Consider the following 8,598-nt stretch of genomic DNA (forward strand, 5'->3'; position numbering starts at 1 on the left):
TTGGAATCCCCTTCTTCCTCTATATCCGTACCTCTGCCTTGTGGCACAAACCCATACTCACCTTGGTCCATCAGGCACTGGTTATTCACCTGTGATAAACCCATTGCATCCTTCATTCCCAGTCCTTCTACGCTTGTTAATACTGCCCCTTATATGGCATATTTTGACAATTTCCTCTGGACTAACTTGGCTATCTCGATTTTCCTAGCCTCATCTTTCTTCCTATTTTTCTCTTGCAATAGCCAACAGTGATGCACTATCGTCAACTGTATCTCAGGCGATGGTTTTGCTTGCATCTCCACCTGTTTCTTAATTTGTTTTGGTACTGGCTCAAGTAACCCCTGACATAAAATGTGGTAAAATAGTGCCACTGCCTTTTCTCACAGCTCCCGATTTTCAAGCTGCCATTTCTCTTGAATATCCTGAGTGTAAGCAATAGGGTCTTCATCTTCCTTCATTTTACATGTCATAATTGCATTAATATCTGACATATTGGGATACTGTACACTGAGAGCCCTCCATCTGTTCTGAAATTATTAAACTGTGCTCCATTGTGCACTGTATTGTGTGCTGTCACACTTGAATACCCTGCTCACCTCCATATATCATCAGTTCTTTCTCCAAGGATAGCTGCCAAGACACCTTTAATGTCCCCTATGGCCAATGTATTTCCTCCGTTCATTTTCTCTAGCTTGTATATCTATTTCCCAGCGCCCGAGGTCAAACTCGGGAGCTTGCTCCTTAAATTATCTTTGTCCATCTGCGGCCATGGAATATACTGTGGTCTTGCTCCCCCTTTTTCCATTAAGGGAAACTGTGTAAACCCTAACCCGCAGTTGGCTCCCATCGTCAGCCTATCTATGGCAGGCACGATCATCCCTGACTGTCTCCTTGCTGGCAGCGATCTTAGTATGCTCACATATGGCAGTGGTTCTCCCTTCTCACTATACAATCGTTCTCAGGGACGCTCTGGACATGCTATGGGATCTGGCGTCCTATCCTTAGGTTGTTCTAAATCTGACCATCTCACTTCCTTGTCTGTCTGCAGGGTTCCCTCATGGGTGCATGTGCTCCCTCCTTCTTCCCCAACGAAGGATTCTCTTTCCTCGCCTGACATGTCTCATCCCCAAGATTTCCATAGTTGCTACCTTCCTTTAATACTTCATAGGCCTTATTGATCCTATCTCTGATGCTTCCTGTATCAAAGTTTTCTTCTTTCAATACTACTCTAGATGCCCCTAACGTTACTTCCTTTATCGGAAGTAACTCTTCTGTTCTTTCCCATCGTATTGCTGGGCTTGTCCCTACTGGCTCCTTACGAATAAGGCAGATATCAAGAGCCCGCTGTCTCCTTCTTCATTCTAGTTCTTCGTCTAATTCTTTTTGCTTTCTCACCTCCCTTATAAGTCTGTCATCCGCTTGCCTTGGTTCTTCTTGCCTTACTCGTCCCCTCCTTTCCTCTTCCTCTCTTCATCTCTGTATTGTCGTATCCCTTAATTTCTGTGCTTCCTCCTCTTCTCTCTTCCTTTCTTTTCTATCCGTCTTCCATCGCCTTTTGTCTATTGTCATACTTTCTTTGCTCTTCTGCCCATTCTTCTTTCTTTTCTTGCTCCTCCTGATACATCTGTTCTTGCCATTCCCTGTTCTTCCTTTTCTGCTCATCCTCTTTCAATCTCTTCTCCTGTTCTCTGTCTCTTTTATCTTGTTTGTCCTTACCTTCTCTTTGCCTAACTTCCTCAATGCTTTTCCCATCTAGCTTGAGTAATATCTGTCCACCCATCCATTTGTTCTGCACAAGCGTTACTTTGTCAGCTTTATCCTTCTCTCCTTTCCATCTCTTAATTTCCCTTTCTATTTCCGTCGATATGTTTGACCACTCACTCTTCTCTTCTTTGTCTTGCAGGATCTTAAAGATCTCATCTTTTCTCTTATTCTCCTCTGGGCTATCGTCACTGCTATAAGAGGGAGGTTCGTATATTGGATTACTATACCCTGTTGCTGCTTTCAATTCCTTTAAAGGATACAACCCTGCTTCTTCCATACTATAGTCTTTTACTTCAGATAAGGTAAGGGGAGCTGAAGGCTCAACACCTTCCTCTTTTCACTGACTAAGCATCCACTCCTCAGGTGGCGGATCCTCTCTCTCTTCCTGGTACATCTTCCAGAACTCTAGATAAGCTAACCTTTTCTCTAATTTCTGCCCCGTGTACGCAGCCTGCAAGTATGTAGTCATGTGTCGCAATACTGCTTTTGTCAGCGATCCCCCTCGTCGCCACGGCATGAACATCTTATCTGCGTGCCTTTCACCTATTCCGCACTATAATGCATGAGCTTGGGCATGTGCCTTTGTAGTGTTTTACACAAGTGCATAAGAGGAGTGTCTCCCATTATGATAAGTCCCAATTGACTGCCAATACTTAACAGAATTATGAATCAACCTATATACTTTTTACTCAAATCACCAAGTTTACAACGTTCTAAAACAACAGTATGAGCACGCTCTAGGCTGGACTACTGCAACAGCCTCTTTCTAAATCTGCCTGCCTCTACTCTTTGCCCTCTGCAACTCATCCAAAGCAGGATTGCAAGACTTGTCCTTGGCCTCAAGCCCAGGGATCGTATCTCTCCAGGACAGAAATCTCTGCACTGGCTCCCAGTGGCTGTGCGGATTAAGTTAAAAATTCTCTGAATTGTCCACAAGGCCTTCTGGGGCTTGAGGCTGCAATACCTTCAACTCTCTCTTCGTAACTATATTCCTTCTCAAGCTCTTCGCTCTTCTGCCTCCAACTCCCTCGGGGTCAGTCGTTTCTCCAAGCAACGAGTTGGTGGTAGATCTCTTTCTTCAGCTTGGGCCTCCCTCTGGAACAGCCTCCCTGCCTCTCTGAAACTTGAGGAGAACCATCTCTGGTTCCGGAAGCACCACAAGACCTTCCTCTTTGCTTCTGCTTTCTCTCCTCCTCTCACCTGCTGAACTCATGGCTAAAACTGAAACTGCAGTGGTCACCTGGCTACCCTCTGATCTCGGGCCCAGGTCCCCTCCCCGCCAGTTCCACATCTGCACTGGCCCCCTGGCAACCCTTACACTCGGGGGCTGTTGCTGTATCCCTACATCCCCCAACCAGCACTTGACACCTGATGTCTGCCCTACCTTTGCACTTGCCACCAGCTGGCCGCACTTTTTATTTATTATTTTTATTTTATTTATTTTTACTGTTTATCCTATGTACTGCACTGCCCCACCCTTTTTCCTTTTGCACTTTTCCCCTCCCCACCTTCCCTGGACTTGCGCAATCTCAATGTCACCTAGCCCAGTAAGATCGATGTCTCTGTCTTCCCTCTGTTCCCACCCCCTTGCCTCGTCACGCCTTGAAACACTTGTGTATGTGTGCGTTATAAATGCCATATCATATCATATCACTTCACCAATTAGCCAATGATACTCATTTATGCATTGGAGTGAATTGTTCTCAAAGATTTCATGGCTCAACAAATTCCTCGCCTCCATCCAAGCTTGGATGGCAAGCACCTAGCTAAAACTCAATCCAACCAAAACAAAATTTGTCCTACTAGGCCCTCCAAGGTTTGTTGAATGACATGCAGCTTGATGGTACCTCAATTGGCCCCATGTGACAAACCACTCGGTTTCATTTTTGACAGGAATCTCTCCAACAAAATATCAACAAAACAGTCCAAAACACCTACTATTAACTAGCAATCCTCTGGAAAATATAACCCTATGTTCCACCTGAGGATTTCAGAACCTTGGTCCAGGCACTTGAAATCTCAGATCTCAATTTAGGGTACTCACTGCTCACCCTTAGTGCTGTTGCCCTTAAGGCTGTTTGACAAGTCGCTACACGGCTCATAATTCGAACTAAGAAATGTTGGCACATCAACCCCATATGAAGTGGCAGGACTTGCCCCTCCACAAAGCACAAGCCAAGGGAATAGCAATTCCTCCCAAAGACCCTGCAAGGAGGACTAGATGCACTTCCAAAGATGGAGTTCAGATGAATAGAAAAGAGTAATGCCACACAGCACTCTCCCCAGCTGAAAAGGATAACACAACAAAGCTAATCAGAAGACACTACTCAACAAATCAGAACTCCTACCCGTGCAACCAATTCCCATACCATAGAGGGAGCCACAGATGTCCGATGAACCTAGGCAACAAACTTTCATTGTTACAGACTAAAGTCCAGAGGCTAGATAAACTGGCCAATGACTTGGTGCCAATACAAACAAGATGACGTTGCAGGAAAGTATGCACAGGGCTTATATCAGGCATAATGAGGACTCAAACTAAGGGACGGAATTCGAGTTGGGATTGCAGAGATCCAGACAGATCCAAACTAAGGGCTCTCAGCAACCGCAGGAGCAGGAGTGGGGTAGAAGTTTCGAAGAACCAATGCAGTGCAAGAGGAATGTAAGCCAGGCCAGCAACAAACATAGGAAAGCCTAATACAGTACCAAGGGCAGATCCAAGTCAGGCCAGGGATAGAATGCAGGTCAAGTTCCATCAGATCCATCTTTCAGAATAAAGGGAAAATCCAAGCCAGGTCCGGGACAGAAATGAAGGCCAACATACTGTGAAAATAAACAATAGGATACAGATTACCAGAATGTAGCTCTGACACTCCAGAAGGGCCAGTCAACGCGTTGAGAAGCCTGGTGAACTCGAGTGGCTGGTAGTTATATCCACATGCGTAAGCTTCAACGGGTACTCGGCACATGATTGGGCAAAAGTTCTGAGGTGTGCCAATGCCATAGCATAGAGCCTGATGAGGCTGCAGCATTGTATGTGATGATGTCTCTAAGCATTGGAACACCCAGAAACAAAGCTGGCATTGCCCCAATCTCCATGGCACCGCTAGCCTAGCCTGGCCAGGCAACATAATTTGTGCTGTCAAATTACCAATCATCTATCAAGCTCAAAAATTCTCATTATCTAGGGCCTCGGTTTTATTGACAAATTTACAAAATGCAGACATCCATAAGGTGAGAGTAGCAGAACAAACTATTAGCTGATGTTTGAGAGATTCCAAGGACCCTGCCTCACCACATAGACAACATATCCTATTATTCATAGGAATACCTCAAATGGGTCCTCCAAAGGGAGTGGAATTGCATAAAAATATGACGATACCTAAGATCTGGAAATGTAACCAGATATTGTGGTAGGATGTTAAATGGTCTATGAATCTTAGCAAAGTCAGAATAAAGCTTATACCATAGAATGGTGTCGTGATCAGGACATCATTTCGTAATTTTGATTTTCCTAAAGATGCTCGTGGTCTTATCCAAAACAGCTTTTTTATTAGAATCAATGTTGGCAAAGAGGAGATCACAAATCTGAACAAAATTGTTCATTGGATAACACGATTTTTTCATCAATGCTAAATTAAGATCTACACCTAAAGAATTCACTGGTGAATACCTTCCGATATAGTCTCAATTTTGAGAAATGTACATAAGATCTCCAAAATAGGAGGCCAAACTCATGTGTTATATCAGAAAACAGAGAGGCAGGAAGGCCTAATAGATTTTTCCAGTGCATCCCTTACATAGTATTTAGACGTTTCCAATCAGCTGACAGTAACCCAGGACCACACAGGATTGAAGGAACTACCTTATCGACATAGAATCGTATCAACTAAATTAAGGTGAATTTGCAGTATCTTAATAGGATTTCTCACATTTGTGCATAAAGCAGTGCTAATTTGTCTGTTAGCTTAGCACAAATGTCACCCTTTCTATATTTGGTATAGCACGGGTAACCTAAATAGATTACCTTTGATGTTAGGTTCATGCTAGAGCTTTCTATAAACCACTTAAAGTTCAACTCGGCTTTTGAACAAGAGGTTACTAAAATGTCAGATTTAGCATCATTGAACCGTAGAGTATTCCTGGATAAGTACTGGTACAAAGCATTAAGGGCTCTTTGTAACCCTATTTGAGTCCTATCAAATAGGACTATGTCATCCGCAAACAACAAGGCAAGCATCGTTAAGTGCCTATTTTAGATAGAAATGTACAACAACATATTAGGTCCTCTACAAGGTAAAACAGGTATAGGTTAAAAAGACTGGGTGCTTCAAGGCACCCTTGTCGGAGCGATAACAAGTCTCTACTGCAATATCCAAGTTCCCAGCAGTCTTAAGTATAAATTGAATGGATGCAACAGTTCGAGCTTGTGGGTGAGCCATAGACTAAGTGCTAGGAATGTTGAGTGCTACACGGCCTGGGCCACAGGAGGTGTAAGTGTGAGCCTCCAGAGTGGAGGGTGTGCAGATGCAAAGTGCTGTGGATAGACAGGAGCTGGGAAGAATTGGTGTGGGAGGTCAAGGCCCTGAGGATGCATAAGGGCCAAGGACACCTATTCAGCAACTGTGGGATTAGCAGAGGAGAGAACGAGGGAAGGAGGAGGAAAAGAGCAAAGTCTTAAAGCGCTTCCAGAATTTGAGAATATCCTGCTCAAGGTGCGGGGGGCTATTCCGAAGGAGGGAGACTGCAGAGAAAAGTGAGCGACCCCCTTCACTCTGTTTAGAAAAACACTTTGCACACAAAGAGTTGGTGCCAAAGGAGCAAAGTGGTCTAGGGGGAGAGTATTTAGTGAGATAAAGTTGAAGATAGTGTGGCCCCCATGCCCAGACAGCCTTGTGGATGATGCAGAGGGATTTGAATTTAATCCATGCAGCAACCGGGAGCCAGTGAAGATGTTTTAGTGTAGGAGAGATGCGGTCCCTAGGCTTAAGGCCAAGGATACGTCTTGCTGCCCTATTCTGGATAAGCTGGAGGGGTCGCAGAGTGGAAGAAGGAAGATTCAGGAGGAGGCCGTTACAGTAGTCAAGCCTAGAGAAAACCAGGGCTTGAGTCACATTGAGCCTCTGAGGGAAAGTGAGAAAAGGTAAACTTCCTTTGTGAAGGAGGAGTTGATAGTTGGACTTCTTGGCAATGTCCTGAGTGTGAGGGGGGGAGGAGAGAGAGGAGTCGAAGATGACTTTAAGGTTTCTGGCTTCAGTTGAAGGCGCAGGGGGAGAGTCCAAGGAGGAAGGCCAGAGTGAGGGGAAGAAGGAGGCAGCAGGGGTCCCATGGGAAGGATCGCAGTTTTACAGGCGTTGAGGCAGAGATCATTGGACACGCACCAGGACTGGATGGCAGATAGACAATCAGGGATGATGGAGGGTGCAAGTGGGTCGCAGGGAGTCTGAAGAAGAGTTGTGTGTCGTCTGCGTAACATTGGAAGTTGGAGGAGAAAACGGAGATGAGGCATGCAAGGAGAAAAAGGTAGATGTTAAAGAGCTAGAGGAAGAGTATAGAGCCATGGGGGACACCACAGGTGGAGATGGAAGTAACAGGGGAGAAGGGGCCCAGGGTGACTGGGGAGAGCGTTAGTGAGGGAAGAGGACAGCCAATCCAGTGCCTGTTCCAAGATACCAAGTGTAGCGTGGAGCTTTTGTTTGAGGATGGAATGGTTAACTGTGTCAAATGCAGAGGAGAGTTCAAGAAGGATAAGCACAGCTGGGGAGCTGGCATCCAGATATATGAGCAGTTCTTCATGGGTGTGCAGAAGAGCAGTTTCCGTGCCCCTGGATGCTTGGAATCCTGATTGATGGTCGTGGGGCCACCAACAAGTTCAGTGTCAGAGTTAAGTTTGGGCAAAGCCAGCTTCTCAAGCTGCTTCCCCAGGAAAGCGGTGATGAAGTTAGGGAGATAGCTGGCAGGGCAGGTATGTTCAGAGGATGTTTTTATCAGGAGTGGATGCACAAGGGGATGCTTAAGGGTGGAAGGAAAAGATCCAGTGACAAAAGAGTGATTGCAGAAATCAGCGAGAGCGGGGACAAGAGAGCCAATGTTATCCTTGATGGTCCTGGTTGAGCAAGGGGAGACCTGTTTAGAAGAGGCCTTCATGGAGCGGACAACTCTGGTAACTTCTTCAGGTGTGACAGGAGAGTAGGAGGAGAAGGAGGAATGAGGAGGGGGTGTGGTGGGGTGCTGGCATGGGTTGAGAGGGAGTATAGAAAGGGTGGTCAGAATGTCCTGAGTTTTAGTGGCAAAGTGTGAGGTCAGTGCATTGCAGAGGGCCTGGGAAGGATAAGTAGAGAAGAAGACTGCAGAGGGGTGGGCTAGTTCCCTGCAGATTTGGAAAAGTTCAGCCGAGTTATTGGATGTGCCGGAGACCCGTGTCTGAATGTGGGCTCTTTTCTTTGCACGGATGGCAAGTCTGTATTGCCTTTGGAGCAAGCGGCAGGCCAGTTTGTCAGAGGATGAGTCTGAGGTTGGCCACTTCCGTCCTGCTGCCCTGCTATTTGGTTTCAGGGCTGCAAGTTTGTTGTCGTACCAAGTGTTACACTTTGAGGCAGGTTTCAGACGGATCCTCATGACTGGGGCAAGAATGTCAAGAGTGTTGGTGATGGAATGATGGAGTTTGCTGAGGGCAGAGTCAGGCGTACAGTCAGAGGTGGGAGGTTGAGGGGGGTGAAGGTGGATGCAAAGGCAGCCGCAGTCACTCGTTTCATCGTGCGGATGTTAGTGAACAACATTGGAGGGACTTTTGGGGGGGGCAGTCAGGGGGCCAGGAGAGAGTGGTGACTAAGG

The sequence above is a fragment of the Ambystoma mexicanum genome, chromosome 2p, assembly GCF_040938575.1.
Source record: "Ambystoma mexicanum isolate Mex_15411 chromosome 2p, UKY_AmexF1_1, whole genome shotgun sequence".
NCBI lineage: Eukaryota > Metazoa > Chordata > Amphibia > Caudata > Ambystomatidae > Ambystoma > Ambystoma mexicanum.